The sequence below is a fragment of the Pleurodeles waltl genome, chromosome 1_1 (assembly GCF_031143425.1).
Source record: "Pleurodeles waltl isolate 20211129_DDA chromosome 1_1, aPleWal1.hap1.20221129, whole genome shotgun sequence".
NCBI classification, from domain to species: Eukaryota; Metazoa; Chordata; class Amphibia; order Caudata; family Salamandridae; genus Pleurodeles; species Pleurodeles waltl.
The window spans coordinates 851,998,205-852,024,861 of NC_090436.1; the positions used below are offsets into that span (position 1 = coordinate 851,998,205).

General features: G+C 44.5%; 1 protein-coding gene across 1 annotated transcript in view; it reads right to left on the bottom strand.

Moving 5' to 3' along the window:
* Positions 1-26,657, bottom strand: part of TRPM6 (transient receptor potential cation channel subfamily M member 6) — a 1,083,502-nt gene that overhangs the window by 994,370 nt on the left and 62,475 nt on the right. The window lies entirely within an intron of this gene.

Consider the following 26,657-nt stretch of genomic DNA (forward strand, 5'->3'; position numbering starts at 1 on the left):
CCACAGGAGCACCTGGATGAGCTGGAGGAGATGGTTGCAGCGGTCATCCCAGAAGAGCTGGTCACAGGAATCCAAGGACAGGACAGGGCAGACTATCAACCACCAACACAAATGTAGGGTAAGGTGCATGGCGGAATTAACAGGAATTGAACAAATGCCAGAAGGGGGAGGAAGATAGGACACACCCAATGCATGGTAAAGGTATGCATGGGGACACATGCGTCCTGAATCTAGATGCCCCATCCACATACAAGCAACACATGTACACATGCCTTGGATGTGCTATGCTCCCCAACATATACACAACGTGGATATACTCCAATCACCAGGGCTATACTCCACCACGTAAATAAGCAGCACATTGGCTGGAAGGAACGCGTATATACTGTGCCTGGGGCTGTGGTATCTCAACACCCCTTGAATATTGTCAAACTTCCTGTCCCCACACAACTTAGACATCTGACACTAGGACTGGAGTCAATACGATTGAGTGGGCTTAGGGTGGTATATCTTGCAAAAAATGGTCCCCTAACCCCTTGTAGTGTTGCCAGTACACATGCGTGTCACACATTGACAAAGGTAAACATGAGGAGGAAATAAAGTATACTCGACATTGCGCCCTGCTAATGTCACACCTGGGGTGGTGATAGATGTCGATGCAGCCTCAGGTCTACCAAAACACGTAAATCCGGGGCTGTGTAATCATGCAATGGGTGTTGGCGTGGGCCACTCACAGCAACAGTCAATGCATGCCCCTTCCACACAAAGTGCAGCATGGGAAGGGGCGGAGAGTTATATGGTGGCATTAAGGCACAAGAAGTTGTTTAATGCCACCTAGTAAATACGACACAGCACATTGAGCCACTAGAGCGTCCCTTCACGTGACACTCCATTGGCACTAGAGACTAAAAATATATGCCACATAATGTACAATAACAACCTTGGGCCTTCAACTAGTCACTGAGCCTCCACTACTGTATACATTATGTGACATGTCAACTGCCACAACAATCTAGGATTGATTTAAAAATATATTATTGCAGAGGATGATAGCTTCCCTCCTGCCGGCCTGCCTGTCCTGGATTTCAATTATGACCTTGATGACCAGCTGACAATCATCAATTAACCGACTCTCCAAGAGGTCCCAGGATCCCGCCAGACACCACCTCCAGTTGCAAGGAGGACACACAGCATTACGGGGTCCGCACATGGACCACCCAACATCCAAAATATCCCACCTGCCAGTACTGACACGGACCTGGACACCGAGGACTCAGAGACCACCTTTCAGAGGACAGTGGTAGGAGTCCAGCTGGAGCTGGCCAAGCAGGTGCTGGTCGGGATGGAGACCATGGCAGGCAGCCTAGAGGGAGTGCGGACGTGCCTTATAACAGGTCATGAGAACACAGCTGCCATCTGAGGCACACACTCCTCACTGAGTGGAGTCCAGCGGACTCTGGCAGACATAGCTGCTACCATGAGGGAGTGGCCACAATAAATCCACTCCCAAACTGGCAGCAGCACAGCAGACAACAGGCTAGAGTCCATTTAGTGGGAAGTGGTCTCCCTCAGGGACAACATGGCTGTCTACCACCACGATGTTGCTGCTATATTGAAAAATCAGCAGTTCTTCCTTGTTGCAGTGATGCCTTATATCTTACCACAAACGGCTGCTGCTGAGAACTTGGACTTCACATCTTTATCCCCTGAAGTGTGTGTGGCCCCCTCTTCCTCAACAACAGCACCACCAATGACACAAGAGGCACCACACACATCAGAGGATGAAGATGAGGAAAAACTTACTTTCAATGGGTAGAGTACCCAACAGCACCAGTATGTGCCATATGGACAATTCTCATTAGTTCTGGTCTCAAGATCATGCCAGTGTCATGACAGTACGAAATGTGCTCTCTTCAATCACTCATGTTGAATTGTCTGCTATGTACTGTCATTGTCTCTGACATACCAATTGGCAATTGTTGTTCCTCCTCACTAATGGACACTACTCCTGAGCATGTCTCATGACATGTCCCTTAACCCTGGACTCTGATTGTGTCACATATACATGACTTACGCTAATGGGGTCTCAGACCTAGACATTGTAAATAAGTCACTTTCACACTACCACCTGTATTTAAACACCTTGTACACATTTTGCATGTCAAAGTTTTCTGTGAACAAACTTCTCAGCTAAATGATTGAATTCTGTGAATCCATTGCAATGATTACAGTAAAGCAGTACATGAGTGCAGGACTTTGGGACACCAAGATCCACCAAAGGTTGCTGAGATGAGAAAGCTGTAACGTGGTGTTGTCTGATACAACCAATTCACTGAGTACAATAACTGAAATGTTTGCTTTTACCATTTACTACTGAGATACGGCAGGTATGGCTGAAAACCAAGTCAATGCCAATATAGACAGATGGGAGTCCCAGAACAACTCATTTGTGTGATACAGAGGTAGCTAACATCATCAGTGATGGGCACCTGTCAATGTTGCAGGATACAGTTCCAATTGTGCTTGTTGTCAGATGTGTCACAGATCTCAATATAGAAACTACAGGACCCCACCAATTCCAGTTGAAGTACCTGACTTACCTGTTCAAAACAAAGTACCCATGGACATTGTGAATGGCGGGTACATTGGATGGCAAATGCATGGACCAATAGACGTCATGTTACAGACAAAGTGAAAGCTCCTTTATCAATAGGGAAAGTGCATGGTCAATCACGGATTACAAGACAGGATGTTTCCATTAGTCATTCCCCCAAATTGCCCTGTGCAGTCATGAGAAGACCCAGATACCCAGGCAACTGAAAGTAAGTGAATGGGAATATTAAGAGGATTTATTATTAAAACAGCAACCTATATTATAGCTAAATCCCACCCTATCCTAAGCTAACCTATACCATCTATATCCATTAAACAACTACATCTATCTAACTTAATCTAAACTTATCCTACACATGGTACACCACACTCTAAACATTGCCCCCCACCTTCCTAAAGAAACAAGATACAAGTTGGACAACAGTTACTAAACTACACATGTACTAACTTATCCTCTTTCCTATACAAATATATATATTTTTTGCTTTTTTTCTAAAATGTGGTAATTTTTATTCTTTCATTTTTTTTATATGAAAACACATATCCTAACATAACCCCCACCCTACTCCCCAACAATAAAAACATTAGAATAAAAACCCATCCCCCCAACATACTTAAACTAACTAATGCCTACCCTATAGTAACCTACTACTAACTATCTAAAACCCAACCCCCAAAAAAACGCAATAGGGAGGGGAAGGAACTGAGGGTGGCACAAATTGTCCAGAAGTTCATTTGTGCTATTTCTTTATCTTCTTTATGAACGTCAACATTTTACGGTTTTCAGCTGATTCCTCTTCCAGTTTCTCCAGGCACTTGAGGATGGCATTCAAGTCCCTCCTGAGTCCAATTCAAAATGGGTGGGGGCACTGCTGCTGTTGGCTGTGGCTGGGTGAGAGGAGGTGGTGCTGATGCTGATGGTGTAGGTGGAGCAGGGACCCCCTGCATCCCTGAGGTATTGGCTCTTGAGTCCCGTGGTGCCTGCAGCGTGGGACCACCACATGGAAAGGCACGCCATTCCAATGTAAAGCTCTCTCACCCTATGTCGCCGGCCCATCATGCAGTATCCTGCTTCCACTTCTAGGATGTGGCGGTACCGGTCTGCCCTCTTCATGAACACACATCGCTGTTCGAGAGTCATGTTGGGATTTGAAATATGAGAAGAATCAAGCATCAGTATCACATTGGGTGGAGTTTGTACAGAGTCAAAATTTACACTGCAACAGCAACTAACACATACAGTCCCACACACATTCCACAACACTAACTTCTGCCTCATCTGTGTCTAAAACCAACCAGACATCACCAGCATCATGTACATGTCAGTGAGATGACGGCAGCCCATAGAATAGCAAAAGGATGCTAAGCTGACAGGAACTAATACAACCCTCATCAACATTTCTGTCACCTAACTAGTTATGATCATGTGCCTCTACAGGTCTGAAATAACTTTCTCCCTGGCCATTGGGGGGGTGGGCATGCTTTCCATCTCGTCAACACCCTTGGTGATACATCACAGCCTGATCATTCATTATGGAGTTAAGGTGTGGCCCATATCATTGTGGGGCTGCTAACTCCCTAACTGCTTTTCTGAGGTCAGGTACATCTACATTCATGTGTCCTGGTGTAAGACCTGCCCTGAGTTTATGTTACAAGCGGCCACCCCATATCTCATTATGTGCCCACATGTACAACTGAGGCAATGTTGGCTGAAGAAAGGTTGGGCAAAGTCTGAGCTGCACATTACAGTTGTCAGCACATTACAGAAATCCAGCCCCCTACACTGTGCTATGTAGTTCTACATGTGTACAATGGCAGATACAAGGTGGCTGTATGGATGGCCTTAAGTCCACAGTGATATTGACTGAGCATTGGTTGCTGCAACTGTCGGCCGAAAGGTGTTACATCATTAGCACATTTATGTCATACATCATAAAGGTACCAGCTACACACACACAAATCACATAATTTGCATATGTGATGTGGCTTACATCAGTCACAATTATCATGGTGGCAGGACCATGGTGTGAGAACTGCAGACATCTGGGCCCATATTCATGTGAAAATGATGGTGCATGATGCACCCCCAAAATTTGCTGTGCCAGCTTCATTCAATTTCACCACCCAGGGATGCACCTTATGTAATTGGATAAGATGCACACCTGTTTTGTCCCCTGCATGGGCCCTAAATTTATCTGTCTGGGCCAATGCAGACATCCTTGGACCATCATGCCTGGATGTCTGCGTTGAGGGCTGTTATGGTTCATGTACGGGAAGGTGTCCCTTCCTGCACATTAACATTAATTTTCTGGCAATTTAGCTCTATCTATGTGTGCTGCACAATAGAGCATGCGTAGGAAAAGGGAAAAATGAGGAGAACAAAAGTATTCCTCCTGTAGCACCTTGCTAATGCAATTCCTGGGGTGGCAATTGATTTTGGCGCTGCCTCAGGTTTACGGAATCTCGTAGATCCGAGGCAGCATCAAAATACAATGGGTGTTGCTGTGGCACACCTACATCAACACCAATTGCACACATCTCTGACGCCAAACACTGTATCGGAAAGGTCAATTTTTACAAGGAGGCATCACGCCACAAAAAACATTTGTCACACCGTCTTGTAAATATGGATATGAGTTAGTGCGCCTGGAGCCTCACGTCAAGTGCTGCTCCAGTGGCGCTAGGGGCACTTATTAATGGCCTCTGCTGTGGGAGAATCATAGACTTTTCCCACAACTATCTGTACTGTCATGTCAATAACTGTATGCTATGAGTGGCACACAGTGCTGCCAATGGCGCTGTGACATAGTGGTTGTCAATAGGCATGCTATGTACATGTCCAGCTGCCCTGTGAGCTATAATGGAAGACAGCTATGAATATGTGGTCAGCCATAACTATTCCCATTACACACATTTCCATTCCAGTACACATTGGCCCTTGTCTTTATTGCATAACATTCCAACATACATGATGCCACTATCCATCCTCCTATAATATCAGATCATTGGTCAGGACCAAATACTCCTGTCATTGGATTCCACATCTATGACTGACTCACAGCATTCCTTGGATTGGCTCACAGGACGCACATGTGACACTTACTCAATGCTTTGGGGTCTTGTAGACGCACCGCCTCTCCATGGTTGTAGGGGGCTGGTCCACCCTCAAGACATGAATGGAAAACGCTGCCTAGTGTAAAAGGCAAGTTGCAGTATATAGACAACATTTTGCAGTGTAAACTTGATAGGCTGAATGAAATAGTCGTTGTGAGAAACTGGGGCTGATTGCAGAGGCCCCATTACTTTTTGCCCCCATTTTCCACTTTATGCTGGTGTTTTCCTGACTCTGATGGTGCCCTGGGTACTGCTAACCAGTCCCAGGGCCTGTGCTCTGTGTAAAATGGATTTGCAAATTAGGCTAATTATAATTGGCTAAGTTAACCTACCTATAAGTCCCTAATATATGGTAGGGCATGTAGGTTTAGGGACCACAGCATAGGTGGTGCACACCTAGGTGCATTGCTGAGGTGCCCAGTGTCATTTTAAAAGCAAGCCTGCCTTGCTGGCTGCTTTTAAATTAAAGTTATATGCAAATTCGACTTTGGAATTAAAGGTACTTCCAAAGTCTTAAACTACCTTATTTTTACATATAAGTCACCCCTAAGGTGTGCCCTATGTGCCCCTAGGGCTGGGTGCCATGTAACTATAAGCAGGGACTTTATAAAAATAGATTTATAAGCCCTGGTGAGGTAAAAACAGCCAAATTCGTTTTTCCCTCATTGAAGTAAATGGCCTTCATAGGCTAGAATGGGCAGACTTTATTTTACATTTTAAAGTCTCCTTAAATGTTACATACCAAGAATTTGGTATCAAATTGATTGTTGTAATAAATCCCACAACTTCCAGTTGTTGGATTTAATATAACTTGTCCAGGTAAAAAGTTTAGACTTTACCTAAAAAGTTGCCAATTTCAGCTCTGCATTGTTTTTGCTGCTGTGCTGATTGGCCAGCCTGCAGCAGCTTCTGCCAGGCTACTTTAATGAGGTGTAAAGTGGCCTGGCTTCACACAAAGGAATGTGCTTGGGGGAGAGAATCTCCCCTCAGCAGATGGTGAGGCAGGAAGGGGGAGGGCTGCCAAACTGGTCTTCAAAGGCAGAGAAGGACATTTGCAGCACCCATCAACACCCCCACATCCTGCAACCCCAGACAGCTAGGTGCCCCCTTGATTAGATTAGGAGAGGGCAGGAGAGGGGTGTGTTTATGATTTTTAGCCACACCAGTGGGTGGGCTCAGCCAGATGTAACCTCCAAAAATCAGATTCAGCCATGTTGGATTTTTGGAGACTGTTGCCTTTTGGGATGGATTTTTGCCACACTTCCCAGGAAGTGGTCATCGCAGGGGGACGACCTGTACCTGATTGGAGGACCAGGACCCCCCTGCTTTTCACCCAGGAGCAAGGATAAAACTGGCAGACCTGCACCCACGCCTCAGATCCCCTCCAGAAATCAACAAGAAGGGAACTAAAGAAGAAGAAGGACTGCCCTGCTGGACCCCTGGCCTGCACCTGGACCCTGCACTCAGAAGGACTGCACCAGCTGCACACTTGGGCTTCACCACAAGAAGGACTTTGCCTGGCTTCAACTGGTTCAAGGAGGGACTCCCTGTTTGCTACAGGTGAAAAATTGCTAAACCAGAGTCCCCTGCACCAACTCCTGAAGAAAGCGACCAGCTGACCACTGTCCAGTGGCCAAAAAGGAGTTTGCGCCAGGTGCATTCTGGGAGTTGAAGTCCGCACCCCCCAAGGACCATCACAGAACTTCTGGACCCTTGGGGTGAGCTGTGGACCCCAAAAGAACCTTAAAAGAACATCTGGGTGAAGCCCCAGAAGTTTGGAAAAGATTTGAGAATTTTTGGAAAAAAGCTCCAGAGAGGGACCGACCCGCCGCGGAAATTCTAGCCGGCTTGCCTCAACCGCGACCCGGCCTGACTTCGTGGTTCGTCCCGGTAAAGAAAAACATCCAAAAAAGAGACTAAGTCCGAACGTAAAAAGTTGACCGGGACCTCCCAGCCATCGTATCCGAGAAGGGCTCCCTGGACGTCGGATCAAGATCCAGGTTTACTCCGGTCGAAGGATTTTCATCTCGAAAAAACGACTAAGTCCGAAGGTAAAAGTCTCCACCGAGGAAACCCACATCGCGTATCCGGACAAGGGCTCCAGGAGGTCGGATTCAACTGGCAGGTTCGTCCCGGTGAAGAAAAACTTCAAAATAAAGACTAAGTCAGAAGGTAACTTTTTAACCGAGGCCTCCCGCGACCTGTAGCCGAGCAGGACTCCATCGCGGTCGGCCTGATATTTGACTTTGCCCCGGTCGAGGTGCAACCAGATGACCCGATTGGCGCTTTTTGTTTCTAAGCGCTAGAAAAGTAATAATTCTTTAAAAATTCATATCTCCGGTTCCCCTGAACCGATTTTAATTGTTTTTGTGTCATTTTAAAGATAAAAATATAAACTATTTTTATAAATTGGTTTTGGATTTTTAAAACTGTTTCCTGTGTTTTATTTAATTACTGTTTTGTGATATTTGAATGCTTTACACTTTGTCTCCTAAGTTAAGCCTTGACGCTCGATGCCAAGCTACCAAGGGTAGAGCTGGGATTAATTTACTGAGACCTAACTGTACCTATGTGGAGGTTAGTGGCTTGTTGCTAGGTGTAGGTACCTACCTGCCCTACCAATAACCCATTTTCCAACAGTCGTCCTAGTGGTAGATCACATTAACTGACCAACTTCTATGATCACTCTATAAAACATACTCTCAAGAAAGGTAGACCCATGCACATCAAACCATCACTGTCCCTGACACTCCTCTGATGCTTCACACTACACCATATTTAAATGACATTGTCATGCAGCTGTCTGATAGCACAACACCTCCATTACCGTATGGGACTGCTTGATAATGTTTTTATCATCTGAGGGACATGCAATGGTTGTCACAGTGCCTGGCCCATTATAACACCCCTGGCATTCCAGCCTGCATCTCATGTTGTAAACATCTACATCATTGTCACAGCTAGCTGAGAAACTACTACCCTGGGGTTGTGTGGGTATTCCAAGGTCTTGATGAATGGCATCATACATCCTTCAGTCAAGTAAATAATCTGTGTGCGCCATCTCAAGGCACACATACTATCGAAATAGCTATGGGAGTGTACACCTGTGATGTTGAGGTACCTCCCTGCACATTAACTGGATGGAATCATGGATGTAGTGCCAATAGTGTGTGGCCAATAGTGTGTGGCCTGCCATTGCTGTGATAGTATATTTTTATCAGTCTACTTAGGAATAAGTACATGGGCACATGCATACGCCTCAACACGGACACTCTTGCTCAGTGGTCAGAGGATGCATCTGATGGTGCAGGTTAGTGAGTGGTATGCCAGTGATGGAGCTGATACAGGGCAGCCCCATACTGTCAGTGACAAGTGGCAGGCCTGTGGAACTGACTGAGCACATGTGTCTGTTGTTTTGACATCATCTAGGCTGTCTGTGATACACAGTGAACTGAAACATGGAACTGCCAATAGTCTGGACCATTGCATGTTCGGGCACACTTAAATGGCTATGGCTAGTTACACAAAGGGCCTGATAGGACTACAGTGGTGCATTACAAATTCCATCTGTACTGTCCTTGTGGCCCTCAGTGGACCCCTTCATCACTGCCATGTGTATGCACAGACATAAATATGTCATACCATCTTGCATGTGTTATCCAACACCATCTTTTAATGTGAGGGTCAATGATGCACTCAGCAGGAGATGCAACTGATCATCAAAACTACTGCTAAATAAATGGGGGCCCTTCTCATACATTTGTATGCCCACATTACACAGCTTCTCACATCTGTCCTGCAGTTGCTTCCTTGTTGTACAATTGAAGTGCTGCCCTAAAGTGGTCCATTGACTCTTTATACAGCTCGCATATCACATATCCACATGCATTGCATGCAGCACTCAAACTTAACAGCAACTGTCATACATATGCTCACAAATTTTGGTTGTATGCCAATGGATGACTTACCAACCTTTCCACCAATCTTTACTCCCAGATAGTCAAGCAGATCCTGCTCCCTCAACACCAGATCTGCCAGGCAGTGCTTGATTTGGTGGTCATTCCTTCCAGTTTTGAATATCCGGGAGAGATGGTAGAGCATCTTGAACCACTGCAGCCGCCTTGCGTCCATGAGTTAGCCTTGTCTCACCCTGTCACCCAGTTGCAGCATCATCAGGAGGTAATATGCCACTAGCCAGATGAATACCCCCCTCTCCACAGCAGACATCTAGATAAACCTCCCCTTCACCGACATTACCAGGGGTGACTGCAGTTCACACACCAACAAATTATTTAAACTTAACCCCTACTCCTACCCCCAACTACCCCAACTACATAACTACCCCAGACAAACTCCCAACAATACTGAGACAATTACAATACACTCAACAAACAAAAGACAAGTATCAACACAATAATAATACAGATTTTACACAGGACACAGCACAATGTACACAACACACACTGCAAACACTCGCAACCTCACAAAGTCACAGGGGAACAGACTGCAAATTGAAAGTGAAAGTATACTCACTGTAGCATGTTAGCACGCAGGATGTCCTGGTACATCACTTCCTGTGCGTGTGCGTCACGTTTTTCAGTCATGCATCTTTTTTTGTGCATGATGGTTTTGCAACGTATTTTCACACCATTAGCGTGAAAAATGTCTGTGGATGTGTGATAGACGCACAAGGGCTTTGCATCTATTAGCTTAGGCGAATTGTATGGCAAATGCGTGTGTGTGAAACATTTTTATGCATGACAGTATTGCGTGGATTTTTGTATTGTGACCCTTAAGTGCACTCTGAGTGAGTTGAGATGTTACATGGGGTGTACAACTACGGTGGATATGTGTAATGGCAACATGTGGGTGTATATCTAGTACTGTCATCAAGGTGACAATGGGATGTTGGGTTTGTTTGTGAGTGTGCTGGATGCGATTACTGAATACCTCATGCACACGTGCATGTGTGGCTACACTGTGTCTACAGACATGTTGGCACATGTGTGCTATGTGTGTATACATGTGTATGTAAGCTAAATGCTGTGTGAAATACATTGCTATGTCAGAGATACAGGTTTTCACACACCTAAGACACCTAACATGTTTGGTGGCTTGTGTCCAACACATGGTAATGCATGTGACAACCATGTAAACCTCTGACACACATTACTCAGTGGACTTGGACTGCATTGACATCACAACAACCCAGCCAAACAGCCTGTGTATGTGTGTTCACTCTGTGCTGTGTAGTTGGATTTCCCTTCTTGTTACTCTGCTACATGTGTGCCATTTGTGTCCCCAAGCACCGTAGGTGCAGGAGATGTCATGTACACATGTGTAGTGTAAGATTAGTATCTGCCGTGTGTGGGCACGGACATATGTTTTGTGATTTCTGTCACATGTGACGACAGTGGTGTATTCATGGGATGTGAAATCTCACATTACATTCTTCCTGCATGGACACATGTTGACATTTGTCAAATGCATGTGTTGTCACATCAGTGCCACCCATGTTTCTTTATGTTGGAACACATGTATAGCTCATTTCTGTCAGTCACTGATCTTGTGACACCTATGCCCTACTTTTCTGCTAAGTTGCCTTTTGGTCTCAATCCATAAACTTACCAATGGCTGAGCCAATACAGTGGTCCATGTGTGCTGACATATGTGGTATATGTGTGCATGCCTTAAACTAGGCACCCATATTTGTCCCCATCAAGTTAGTAATGACTGCCACAGACAATGGCATACCACTGTGTCACAGTGTTGCAGTCTGACATAGCTGCCAGCCTACTCCTCCTCACAATAGTCTGAGTTCCTAGAGCAACACAAAAGCATGGTTGCATGTGAGGAGGTTAGTCAATGGAACACCAGTCTGATCACACCCCTGTGTACATGCAGGAGGCTCCTGACAATGTGATATGTGCATGTAGCTAGAGCAGTGGTGTCTGGGTACATTGAGCAGGGACCTAGCCTCTTCATGTTTGCCACTCAGCTGCACTTTGCACATCCTGCAGCAGACACATTTGTGGTCATACAGTCCTGAATCTCCCATTTACCGCTGCCGTAATTGGTGTCAGCTTTGCCCTCTCACGTACAACACTCTTATCTTGGACATTTGGTACATGTGACATGTTTTGATGTCCTTGGCATATCCCTTGGGCATCTTTTTGGCCTAATATCTATGTTGTGCCTTCAACATTTGAAACATGGCAGGCTACAGATGGTGGTATCTGTTGCAGCCTCCTGTCATGCTGGCATGCGAGGGGCAAATACCATGGTATGCAAGTGGACAACATGACTGGGAAATGTACTGACCAAGCCATCTCTCTGTACAAATGTGTAATATTGACATCTACATATTGATATGTATTACAGTTGGCGTTGCTCTATGTGTGTCCATTCTCCATGTATTCCTGCACTACTGGTGACACATGTATTGTCACCTCCATTGCCCCCATTCTTTAGTCTGTTAGCACTTTGTGCTCATCTCATACTGCAACATTGTCAATTAATACATGGACATGATGCTACATGTGACTTGTGTTTGTGGAAGATGTACATATCTCCTTCTCCTGCCAACTTGATAGGTACAGTAACATTGTCTGTATTTGTGAGTTATCATGTGTTACACACACACACACACACACACACATGACATCACTCCTGCCAGACCACTTCAGTTGTTTCCATTTGACATCCCATGTTGTATGTATAAGTATGTGTGGGTGTCTGGAAGCAGTCCATCCAGTAGGTCCATTGTACATGTGTTAGCATTTCTTCTAGCATGGCACAGCCTAGGTGACTCTTACCATGACCGATTGATATTTAGGTGTCACATAATTTCAGTGCTGGTGAGGTCATTAGCCAATTGTAAAATATATGGGTAGGTCTACTTCCACACTGTTTTTCGTGGTGTCTCAGACATATTTCAACAATGCTGGACAGAGTAGTACATACCACACCTAATTGTGATGTTGGAGGCCACGACATGTATGGGAATTATTGACCATATTGCCATCTTGCACTTGTTAGTGACAATAGATGGTGTGTATTGCTTTGCACTATGTAATGTAGTTGTACACAGCATGCTAGTTGTACATGCTGTCACATTAAGCATTGTTGATCTAGCAAAAATCATTGCTACCTAGAACATACACCCTTACATCAGTATGCACATGTTTGCCTAGATTTGGGCTTGTCATGTGTCAGGACAGGAGGTTTCTAAGAAAAGTTAGTAGCTTATGTACATTGGTGGTGCATTGTCCCAAAATATCCATGGATGGTAACACTGGATCATGTGTTTGGATATTGTTTCTGCGCCCATAGTTGCTTCTGTAGTCAAGGCAAGCCATTGAGCACTCCACAGCCTGTGTGCCATATGTGAGGTACAGACCACCATGTGTCCGGGTCGTGCTCATTGGCAGTGCTGGTACACATTTCCATGGTTACACTGTGCAGGCTCAGCATGGGACATTGGTTACAATCCCTAGTCTTCAACTGAGGGACCACAGTTCAAAATGATGTACCAACCCTGTCACACATGTACAATGCAAGCAATGCTGCTGTCACCATGAGTTGTAACAATGTAATGTTCCTACATGACTTGTTATCTAATTGGTGACAACCCCTACCTTATGTGTGTCCCCCTTGCATTAATCCTGTTATGCATGATATCATTGTGGTGGATGGTCTAGGTATTGACACCTTCCCCACTTGACAGGACAATATATGTAGTGGTGCATGGAACTAGACCTTCAGGAGTCCAATACCTGCATTTTGCTTCACTGACATTTGATACAGTGGCAGTAGACCCACTCATGTCACAAACGTTGTTGCAACCATACTGAACACCTTTGTGTTACCTACCTGCTTACTGTGTTTAGGGTCACATTCCAATGGGGTATGTAGTCAAAAACGAGTAGACCAAGGAGATTCATGTGCAAAGTGATTTATTAGTGCTATTTATAAGGTGATGTGTAAAGTATTGTGCTCATGTGTAGACGTTCTCCACAATGTCGAGTCTCCTACAAACTCCAGTTGCAGTGTTTATTTGTTCCCTCTCCACATGATCTGCTCCATCATCATCATCATCCTCGCTGGGAACATCATCCTGTTCATCCCAGGGGGTATTTGTCCGGACACAAATGTTGTACAGGATTGGACATGCCAAGATGATCTTACACACAAGTGGTGGAGCATATAAAAGGATTCCTCCTGTGAGGGACAGACACCTGAACCTGGATTTCAGCAGGCCAAATGTCCTCTCCACCACATTGCAGGTCTTCCTGTGTCCCTCGTTTTAGGCCCAATGTTCCACTATTGTGGGATTAGCAAAAGGGGTTCTCACCCACAGCTGCAAAGGATAGAGAGGAGATGTGTTATTAGGTGTTGATAGTGGTTTGGTCCCTCCCAGGGCAGTTGTGCATGTGTTCATTGGAGTTGGGACACAAAATTGTTTGTGGTGTACTGTATGTTCCTGTTCTTATGAAATGGTTTATTTGAACTGTGTCAATGGACATGACAAACTTGGGTAGTGGCTCAATGACCTCGGAAGTTTTCATGTTGTTCCCAGTAGGAAATTTAGGCCCTTGTGTTGTGTAGTCCATATTTGGAGCAGTGTACTTTTCTTACATGGCACATACCACTTCCTAGCAGCACAATAGTGTCAGATGTTGATACAGCAATGTTGCCCTAAAAAGCAAGTTTGGGCCGTCCTTTTTGACATATTGCAGTATGCATGGAGTGTGACACTTAGGGCCATTATTTTGAGCACCTAGCACCACCTGAGTGTCACTTCTATTGACGTTTGGTGGTGCTATATCCTGCCCCATATTTCAAGGTGGCGTTATACCAATATGTTGTTGCTTGATGCCACCTTGTGACTACGGACCCTCCAAACACAACCCTTTGCGTGAAAGTGGCGTGCAGTGGGTGTTGCTGTGGATGTGCAACAGCAAAACCCATAGCATTCCCTAGCTGACTCTGATTTGGGAGTTTTTGTTAACCTGAGGCAGCACCAATACCTCACCCCACCTCAGTGGTGGCGTTAGTAAGCCACAACAAGAAGGAACACTTTGATTCCTCCCCGTGTTTTACCTAATTCAATATGTTCTGCATGCATGCATGCTTAGTAGGAGCAAAATACCAGACATGGTAGTTAATGTGCTGGAAGGTGTCCCTTCCCACAGATGTACAATCACCATCCGGAACACATACATCCTTGCGCAATGGTGCAAGGATGCCTGGGTTGGTGCTAGTAGCTAAATTTTGCGTAGGCACTGGCAACAACACAGGGGTGTGCTGTATAATATTTATTTAGGCGCATCCCTGCATTGTGTAAATGAGGGTCAGCTGCGCGGCCTATTTTGGAACAGTGTTGCACTCTGTCATTTCCCTTAAATTAATGTGCCTTAGAGATCCTATGTGGCAGATGATGGTTGTGCCAGCCATGAAGTGTACGTGAGTGTGTCCCACATATTGTAAGGATGAAGTAATGGATGCTGCAGGAGTTTTGAATGCCTTCTATTACACGATTTCTGACAGATACTTTCAACACATGCACTGTGCTGGCTTTGGGAAGGGGCACAGCTATTTTTCACGTGTCCCTTAATACAGTGCATATAAGGTCAGGTATCTCTTATATACACCTAACACATCCGACTATGTCATCCATAAATGTAAGTGAATTGTTGCAGAGACACAAGACCATGGTGGAGCCTTTCTGGTAGTTGGAACAGACATGGTGTTCTTAGAGGGCACTAAGGGCACATGTGAGGAGACAGTGGAGTAGGTGCTGCCTCATTTCTCATGGTTCAACCCCATGGTCTTCAATGGCAAATATTTTTGTAAACATATGTGTGTAATACAATGCAGCAGACAGGTGTACATTACAGATATTTCAGGTATCTGTAGCTGATGTGTACTTGGTTATGATGCCACTTGGGTAGCATTGGATTTAGGTTCTGCCCCACTTTTACACACCATGAGTTATATGGGACTGTGCCTATGTGTGACCTCTTCAACATGACCATAGCCTATGCCATTGACATACCTGTGTGCTTCTTTGTTTGGTGTGATTTGTGTGTGTGATCTGTATTCATTTGTCGACCTGTGGACACTTGTAGTGATTTGTGAGCAGCTTCTGCATGCAAAGGAAACCTGACTCCACCTGTACACATGTGGTTTTCTAGTCAGGGTGTTGCTGTGTTATGTACATTAGGGTGCATGCGTTTGTGACATGCAATATGTGTGGTGTGGCATGTGGCTTATGTGTTGTTGGCTGTGCATCGCTGTGGCCCTACCCATGGGTATTTCTTTTTGAGTTTGTCTTGTTTGTCCTTGATGGTTGGTATGTTATGTGGTATGATTGGTATGGTGACTTACCTATGAGAAGCCCATTACCATATTGGCCATCCTGGAACTGCTGGTTGATGGTGCAGTGGCTAAAGATGTATGCGTCATGGATGCTGCAAGGATATTTTACCAGGATGTTTGTGAAGAGCCCACAGTGGTCCACGAAAGCCTGCACAGTGATGAAATGCATGTGCTTGTGGTTCCTGTGGAGATGTTCCATAGCTGCAGGTGGCACCAGTTGGACATGGGTACAGACCATTGGACCCAGTACATGTGGAAACCCAGCTATCTGATAGAAACCTTGCTTGGTCTCATGCTGTAGCTGCTGGGTGTTTGTGAAGCAGATGTGTTGTGGCGTGATGCATGGGATTGCGTCGAGGACCTTTGGTAGGCAGACAGAGTAGGATGACTGGGAGACACCAGCCACTTGAGCACCCATTGTCTGGAATGATCCAGATGCAATCATGTGGAGAACAGTGAGGAGTTTGTAATGGGTGGGATGTTATCAGGAGTTTGCAGCCTTGCCATGATGTGTGGCGCTATCAGGTGCAGCAGGTGTACGATGGACTCCCAGGTGAGTTTGTACACATGTACCACATCCTGTTCCCTCATTCCTAAGACTGTGATTCACTGTTGAGATATTCGCTCCCTCCTACTGCGCTGTCTCTGTGGCTTCTGTGGTGGTGTTTGTGGTTGCTGCAGTGATGGTGGTTGGATCTGCTGTCTTTGCAGATGTCTTCGGCGTGTGCCAAGCTGGAGCAGAAGCACTTCCATGTTGTCCTGGCAGTTTCCAAAGCTCCTTCTGGGTTTTTTCTATGAGTGGTGGTGTGTGAGCCTCTTTGGAGTTTGCGCTATTTTTTGAGTCTGCTTCCTTCGTTAGAGCCGTTTTTGCGTTGGGGAATAAATATGGCGCTAGGGGGTTAGCGTTGTGTTTAGGACGGGAACTCCTACCTTGCATCTCATTAACGCAGGGTGGTTTTGCGCATCCTAAACATGGCGCTAACTCCAATATTTTGACGTTAGACGTGTCAAGCGTCAAAATATAAATATGGAGTTAAGTTTGAACCATTTTAGCGTCAAAATGAAAGATGCTAAAACGGCGCAAACAGAATATAAATATGCCCCTCAGCTCTTAAGCTCTCCTAAAGGCCTCAGTGGACATTTTCCAGTTTATTGGGCTGATTCACAAAGGTAAACTTTAACTTTTGTGTAAGTTTACAATTGTTTGCTATTTACAAAGGGATTTACGAGTAGTATCTTTATGAATGTAAAGTCTCCGCACATAAAAAGATATATCTTTGTATATGCAGAGACTCCACACTCCTAAAGATACTACTCATAAACCTCTTTGTGAATAGCAAACAATCATAAACTTACACAAAAGTGTAAGTTTACCTTAGTGAATAAGGCCCATTATGTTGGATTATGTCCACATGTGGACTCATACGATGCTGTACCATAGGAACTAAAGCTGTTCCTCAATGAAGAGGTCCAACAAGGCTTAATACATTTCAATTGTGCTATATTGTACCACCCCTGACAAGGCGTTGAAGTGCTTTGCAGACAGGTAACATGCTACTCCATGGAGATATTTGTTCCTGTTTGGAAGAGACTACGGTTGATCAGATTCTGTATATGCTAATGACTCCTAAAAAGGCAGAATGGAATGGCACACAAATGACTGTCCAGTAGTAGAAATGGAGCAGAGAGAAGAAGCTTTATTCGGTATAAAAAAATTCATCCATTACAACACATAATCATCAAAACATTATAAGAATACCAATAAAAACCATGTATAATAAAAGCACCCATCATAAAAACATGTACATATAAATATATATATATATATATATATATATATATATATATATATATATATAAAATAAATTAAAAAAAATAAAAAAATATATAAAATAAAAAACAAAAGAAGATAAAAACCTCATTCATAAAAAAACTGAAAAAATAAATAAATGTGATCATTCTAAACATTCTACATTTTTGCGCCAAGTAGTAGCTCCCTTCAGAAATGATCCCAGGCCCTTCCATACCAGTACATCTGAGGCCATTTGCAGCCACATGAAAGCCGTACGGTATTGCACAAAACCCTTGGGCCTAAGGAGCGGTAGTAGGAATCGGGTTCTAAATGGAGCATAGAAGACACAGAACAGTGTAAAATGGATCAGAGTCTGATGGGACACCCCATCACAGGGGCAGGGTCTAATACATTTCTCCCCATTCTGACCTAGGGGGAAGCACAAATTACTTCTAATGATCCCCAAGCGAAATCGAGTTATGAGAGACCTTTCCCTCACATCCTTGATGTCTAAAAGATATTGCTCAGGACCCACCCACATCTTTAGCATAGTAAATTCCCTGATCGATTTTTTCCTTAGAGCCTCCCCCTCCCTCTTGGTCTCCTGGATTCTCTGATAGTTATCCTTAACCCATTTCTTATCGTAGCTAGTTAGGTCTTCGGGATAATCAAACAATTCAGGCCGCCCCAGGTCATGTGCCATCTTCCTTTTGTGCGACAACCAGGGAATATGTTTTACATGGTCGCAGGCCAAACAATCCCATAGGATATCTCTATTAAGAGAGGCATGTTCGTTACACCAAACTGAAATCCATAACAAAAGGGGAGCCAGCTGGGTAGTGTCCTGTACATACTCAAGGTCCAGTTCCAGGTGGAGGCAAAATCCAGGAATATTTTGACCAACACCCAGAAGCCTTCTACAGAAACGATTTTCTTCCACCATAAGGGCTCGGGTATCCCTAAACCCCCAAAGTGCTGAACCATACAGAAGGACAGGTAGGCATTTCCGCCTAAAGATTTCAAGCAGGGGTTTGATCGGTTTGCTACCTACCCTAGCCGCAAAGTCAAAGGTTGCACCAACTGTTGCATGAAAAAGCACAATCCTTCTGGCAATACAGGGTTTCCAAGATCCTTTCTCATCAAAAATGACCCCTAAGTATGGGAACTCGTGGACTCTGCTAATAACTTGATCCTCCACCCTTAGCTCCCCAACCCTGCTCATAGGTTTACCACAAACCATAAAGTGCGACTTCTTAAAATTGACCTCCAGCCCCAACGCTGACATAAAGACGACATAAGCTCTAACTAATTCTCGGAGACCATTCATCGTGCGGGCCATAAGGACCACGTCATCCGCATACGTCAGCACAGGGATATCAATACCCTTCACCTTCTGGACATCCCTGCAGTGTTCCATCAGAAAATCGGTCAGTCCATTAGTATATAGAAGGAACAAGGTAGGGGCCAAGACACACCCCTGGCGTACACCCCTTGAAAGCTTGAATGCCTCCGAACATTCCCCATTTGGGCCCACCCTCACATTTGCTACTGTCCCTGAATGGAGATATCGGAGAAGCTCTACAATAATAGGGTCCAACCCTAACTGAATTAGCCTCTCCCATAATAAAGACCGGTTCACTTTATCAAAAGCACAGCTGAGGTCCATAAAAGCAAGATAAAGGGTACCTTTCCTGGCCTGCGTGTATTTGTCGATTGTCATCAGTAAATTGAGACACTTTATTTTCTATGGTGAAGATGTGATTATGCAAAAGTCCACCTGCCTGTGGCAGCTGTCCCTACTGTGTTTACTATTTTTTAGTAGTTCCCCTGTGTTGTTCTTGTCTATGGTTGGATTTAGGGGCCTCTAAAACCAAAAGACGTCTCCAAACTGCAAGTCTATTGCTCCTACGCCCACCCCCCGGAGTAACCTAGGATAGGTGAGATACCAAACTGGGCTTCCCACACCATAATAGGTTTCTCCAATAAACCCCTTTACCAAAGTCCTGGCTGGTGGTGTCCTTTGTATAGCTGTCATTACAGTGAACCTTACGTAACAACAAACAACTTTATAGATGAAAACTGAATTTAAGATGAAAAACAAAAGCAGTCTACAGAATAATCATACTGAAATCCAACCCTACTTCATCTTACTCCTTCTTGCATGTTTGTTTCTGTAAGACCGGGCCTTTTCTGCAAGATCAACTCAGTTTTTTGTCTTCCTTTGCTGAACCCATTTATTTGGCTTTAGGACTCTGCCCACTTTTACTACTGCTAATCAGTGGTGAAGTGCTTGTGCTCTCCCTTCCAATCGTGGTAAAGTTGGCCTTCGCCTGATCGGTACATTTACTTTTATTTATAGGTCCCTAGTAAATGGTACTACATGTGTGCCAGGTCTGTAAATTAAATGCTATTAGTGGGCTGCGGCACAAAATAAACCTTTTGCCAGGTGTAACCTTCCTTTTAATACTTATGTCACCCCAAAAGGGCAAAGTGCATCATATTTAAAAAGTAGAGCATGTGTACTCGAGTTGTACATGCCCTGACAGTGAGATGGCAAGGCTAACTCTTCCATAGATTGCCACTGGGTTAACTTATTACACTTAATAAGTGTTAGCATCAGATCACTGAGCAGCTAAACAAATACTTCTTCCACTTGTTTGAATTGTAATTTTAAATCCTCTTTAATGATAAAGTTGCATTTTATGTTACTATTCTGAAAATGTGGCTCTCCTGCAGTGTGATGTGTATTTCTTCCAGACAGTGGACAAAAAGGTCTTGGTGTGGGAAAGGGTGTTCCTTTCTTAAGTAGGCTAACCCTTCCTGAGCTTTAAAGGTGAGAGGTGTGCCCACCTCTTGTTGACTTCTGAAGCTGCCTGTCTTGTCACTGGTTAATGCAGGACACACCTGGCCCTGGCTGACTTTGTGTGCCCTAGACAGATTGCAGCCGAACCCAAAGAGGGGAGAGAACTGACCAGAACCCACTTAGAGGGAGACAAAGAGTATGACTCCCACACACAGACTGGCACTAGGTATAAAGTGGCACTCTCTGAACCTCTCACCAGAACACTCTTGGGTCCTGTGAAGATTCAGAAGAAGGGCTGTCCTGCTGTCTGAAGTAGGAACTGGACATGCTTGCCTTCAACCAAGGATCCCAGAACTGGCCCCAGGAGCCAGTTAACTGAGCACCTGCTTGAGCTACAGGGACACAAAAAGCTTGCAGAGGCCTTCCCTGCAACTGCCCAGCTGACTATTAACAGCCAGACCCACCCGGACTCTGCCGCTGGCCTCTGCTGGAGTGAGTCCTAACCCCTAAGAGCTGCCTTCTCAGGTCCTAGACCCTTTGTTGGTGTAAGAGTGAACTCCTCCAACCTGTAAACTTCAAGAAATGGACTCCATGTGAAAATCCAGAGAAGTTCTGGGCTCTTTGCATTGACATTGCAGCGCCGGTCTGACGAGGAGCATGCCAAATGATGAAGCCTGACATCCAGTCGGATAGGTGATATCAATCTCCAGCCCGATGGCCGTCACTGTACCGCCTGTGGGATAATGACCCTGCCTATCGCCATGGTTTCAGTAACTTCCTTACGCCATGAAAACCATAGCGGTAGGCACTATCAGTGACAGAGAATCCCTTCTCCTGCACCCCCACCCCCCAGATAACCCCAACACCAATTCCTCTCCAAACCCCCCTATATTCAAACCCCGTTCACACATACATACACACACCGATTCCCATATGCATCCACGCATGCATACATCCATACACACACACATCTGTACACACTCTCATACATACACCCAGACACGCATTCACAAAACACAACATACACAAAATCACACCTCCATACATGCACACACATTCAACACGAAACACACACCCGCATACACACATGCATAAACATTCACACAGACCCCCACACACACAACATCCCCCACTGAGACGGGATGGGGCGCTGCTGCCAGCAGCAGCGTCTGCCAGCAGAACACTGCCAGGCCATATTCTAGGTCATAATACGGCCAGTGGCGGTCTACTGGTGTGGTGCTGCTGCTGGCAGCAGTGCCACCTTACCGCCATCCGCCGGCATGGCCACAGCCGGATTTCCGCCATTCTTCTGGCAGAAATCCTCCTGTGGTCATAATACGTAGGACGGCTGGTAGCTGCTGCGACGGTCTTTTGGCGGCCTTCGCGGTGGTGGTAGGTGGTTTTTACCGCCAATATCATAATGAGGGCCATAGTCAAGAATGTGAAGAGGATGAAACAAGAGAGCTTAGCATAGGTAAAACTGAGATGATGTAATCGTTGGTCAGCAATTGTCGCCTTACTCTGGCTCATTTCGAACAGGGTAGATCATGAGTCAATTTTCCCAATAAGATCTCTCAACTTTATATCAGTTGAATGGCTGAACTTAGAAGGTCATGTTCACCATCTAACAGCACCTCTAGACAACATATTTATGTAGTGGCTAAACAGCACACATTTCTGGGTGAAAAGAAGAGAGTTACAATAGCAAGAGTCATAGCTCCTCATTAAGAGGTGGCTAAAATTTAGGGGTGGCAAGAAGGGGAAACATCAATAATTCTAGCTTGTAACTCCATCTATGATTTCATCCATTATGAGTTAAAATAGTCGGAAAAGGAAATAATATGCAGTACATGGAACTACTGGGTACTTTTTCTTGCATGCATTTCCAGGTTTCAGGAACTTTACAAAGACTGTTTCCACCTGTTCTTGGCACGCGGAAAAGGTCAGCGGACCATTAGGTGAGTTTATCATTGTGGAAATGCTGTTGTGGACAGGGTAACCTTCCTGTCCAATTTGTAACGGATCGACTTGAATATTTGTTTTTAATGTGTTAAAAGTCCCAAGTAGGTTAAAGAAGATACAAAATAATGTTGTTATAGTGGTGGCCAATGTATGCTAATGGAAGACATATCCCCCGACATTCACATAACTCCATTGACTATATATTGCAGAGGGTGAATTATGGAGCTCTGAATATGTTTTTTGAAAAACTACAGGAAGAGGGACCAGAGTGTAGATACAGGGCCAAGGAGTATATTCCTTTAAGAAGACAGAGCTTAGAGAATAAAAGGATGATGGTGATTTCCAGGGTACAAATAAGTACATTGTATGAAATAAATCTGCAAATAGAAGAAGATAGATTTTGGAATAACATCTTCAAAGACGTTAAAAGGTAAGAAATGACCTGCTTTATGAGGACTATAAAGTCCTTTGGGGAACTTCACATAGGCATTTATGAGAAGGAATACTCCTGTAGCACTATTTCACGTAGTCAGTCATCTGACATCACTCATAACTCTACCAACACTGATGATTTATGACACATTACGTATTCAAAACCCACATACATACACTCAATCAGGTGCAATACTACCAACTCCCATGAAAAGAAAATGCCCTTCCCTTAATACAATATGAAAAACACACCCAAGGTTCAAACTCCAATAACACATAACAACATTTTCTTTCTGTAAACACAGCCTCAGCTCCGTTAGTTGTGTTCAGATAATTACGCGGCACATGTAAATATACATCTAGAAGCCTTGTAATCACACTTCCAACATAACACCTATTTCCAAGTGGGGCATGAGAACTGTCAGCCATATACTGCCAGGACACCATCCATGACTCCATACATTCTGACCCACTTCACTCTCCTTCATTTTTTCAAATGATTACAGCTAAACTGTGTTCATCTTCGCAGCGTAGGCAGAGTTCTAGAGCAGCTGTAGACAACGGTAAGCTACATAGCTAAAGTGTGTTAACAGCACTTCCTGAGTAGTCCTCCAAGAAATCCACCTCCACCCTGCTGCTGATGGGAAATCCAGTGTCACAGAAAATGGCCCAAGATAGAGGTGAAAGGGCCCTCAGCTTTATTCTAGAGTTTGTGGAGTTGATCAGGTAGGAGGCCCTTGAGCATTATCCTTAGCTCTGTACGGGGCTACATACGTTTTGACTATATTGCCATGCATTGCACTGCAGTGGAAGTTAAAACCTGCTGAGACTGCCACAGTGCTGGGATTTCCTCTAGCGGTGAGTTAGGCTAACAGCCAAGGACATCCTGGGAATGTCCCCACCCCACATTAGTCATTCCCAGCTGACCCCACTGCAGAGAAGGGTCCAGCAGACCATTTACCCAGAAAATCTGGCACCAGCATGAACAGCATCAGCAGCAGCATGGTGGTAAAATTGTTTACTCTTATTGAACTCGTATACCTTTAGATTGCATGCTTTATTGCATGATGTGTTCCTCAGTTAGATTTGTCATGTCCATGTCATCTTGACTCCATGGTGAAATGTGAGAAATGTCAAAATTACCAAATAATTACCAAATGACACGTAATTCCTAATTAAATGTGTGCAGTTTTTCCAGTGTAATGTTCCATACATGTTGGCACACATGAGGCTAGCTGTAGCAGAATATATATTGATTGGAACTGTGTCACCATTTCAGGAGGTTCGTAACACAGACAGAAAGTTGATGGAGCTGGTGCCAGACCATTGCAGGGGACCTCTTTAAAAAGCGCTGTACTGGTGGACTTAGAGGTAAGACCGGTGGGTCCCCTTGGAGTGTCGAGGTTGCAAGGGGCGGGGGACCCTTAGGGCACAGTTGGATCTTTGGTGCAGAGCACAGGACGGCCGGGTGCAGAATGAATCGGTGAGCCACGGGCTGTGCACAAAAGTGCCCTTGGAAGCAAGAGGTAGGTACTTTGGAGAGTCGCTTGCAGGTCAGCAGGGGCACTCTGATGGGAGGTCCAGGTGGTTCCTGAAGTCTCTCGACTAGTGCTTTCTCATGGTCCTTTTCTGGTTCAGTGTGTATGGTTTTACTGGGTGTCCGATGTGAAATGACCAGTAACTGGGCCTATTGCACGGTCTGGCCACTGGAGTGTGCAGTGCCACCAAACTTGGCACACTGCTAGGTTTTGTCCTCACAGTCTGACAGCTGAAGTTTGGTCTGGCTGCAGTGTCTGGTTCCTTGGTCAGCAGCCGATCAAAGACTAGTCATATTTCACATGACCCATCAGTATGTGTGTGGGAGAACATGTCAGTGTATCGCAATCACTGTTCTTGAATTGTGACCTGGGTGAAAGCTACAGTGACCATGGGGGCAGTATGAAGCACAGTTTCCCATGATATTATAAAGGGGTATATATGGTAACAAAATCCATATCACTCTATGATTGCAAGTAATGGAGACAAGGGTGCAATAAGTGAATAACAGGACACAGTTACATTTATTTACTAACCATTAATGGTGCTGTGTGTCATGTTATAACAGGGATCCACCTGCTGTGCTAAATCAGAAATACCTTATGAATTCCTGCTGTTCTATTTCAAAATATTGGATACAGAAATATCAGTATCTTACAGCATCTATATACTCCAAAATGTCCACTAGCTCAATATCATTAAGGTAACCATACATAGGCAATTATAGATGTAACACTAACTAATGTACATTGAATATATGGTGCAAGTAAATATTCTGGGGTTGACATTTGTGCAGATTAGTATTTTAAACTTGTTATTGTTGATACCATAACATTATTACATTAAATTGCAATGTTTGCCTGATCAGACGTTTGAGGAGGATATTGGGCATATGTGTGTCAGGACACCATTGAGATCCCTGACACCTATGTTGACAAAGTCAAAAGAACATGTGTGTATTAAGGAAATAGACATGAGATATGTTTGTTCACTCATGATATCTATTGATGATACAGGACTAACATAAGCTCTTTTTTGGGTGACTGATTGAAAGATTTACTGTTATAAAATGTATTCAAAGTGAGACAAACATGGAACATTGCAAGTTGACTTGGATGTTGACTTACCTGGCTCTGTCGACAATCTGGTATTAGAGGTATGACCACATAGCAGAGCAGGAAAACCTGCTTGCAGTGGAGGTAGTGTCAGATAGCTGAGGGGCTGACAACACAGACCTGCAATGAAGGCAGTTAAATGATAATGTGTGACATACCCAGGACCATGTGGCTCTTGATTATGGTTTAATGTGAACGAGTCACCCAATCTAGAGCTCTATACTTGGCTGAAAGAAATCCTCTGCTCCTAGGTCTTTGATGTGGCTCCAGCTCTTCAATGTGACTCAGTAATAAAAGCCACCGATTGTGTGGAGTACTTTGTTGCCTTGGAGATGTTTGAACAGCAGGCAGTAGCATTTCTTCAATCTTCAGCTCTACAGACTCGAATCCTGGGAAATTCTAATACGTTCATTGCTTCATAGTGTTCTCCAGTGTCAAGGTACTAGGATATTCTATTTAAAGTAGCTTCTGAAAGAACACGATCCATGTAAGATTAGGGAATTAAGGATTCAATTTGCATACTTCATGCACTTTTTAGAGTTTCACTCCTAAAGACTGTGTTTAGGACTGGTGTGTAAACTAAGGATTTTTATCTAGTGTTACAAGGCTACACGCGTGACCTTGTGGCACAGTATTCAAACGCACCGAGTTAATGCAGACTGCCAGTTGTTTAGGGGCTTTAGATGCATCTTTTGATTTTTTAAAGTATTTTTAGTACTTCCTCCTATGTTTTGTTGAGATTCTAGCACTGTAAAGGTTATGGGTTCCCACTAAGTAGTTAGTGCTTCAGAACTCCAGCACTCTAAGGGCCAGATTTATGAAAAAGTGTTGCAGTGCAGTACAGCAAGCCACTTTGCTGCACTGCACTGCATCACTTGGAAAGGGCAGGAATGTGCTGTATGTAAGGAAT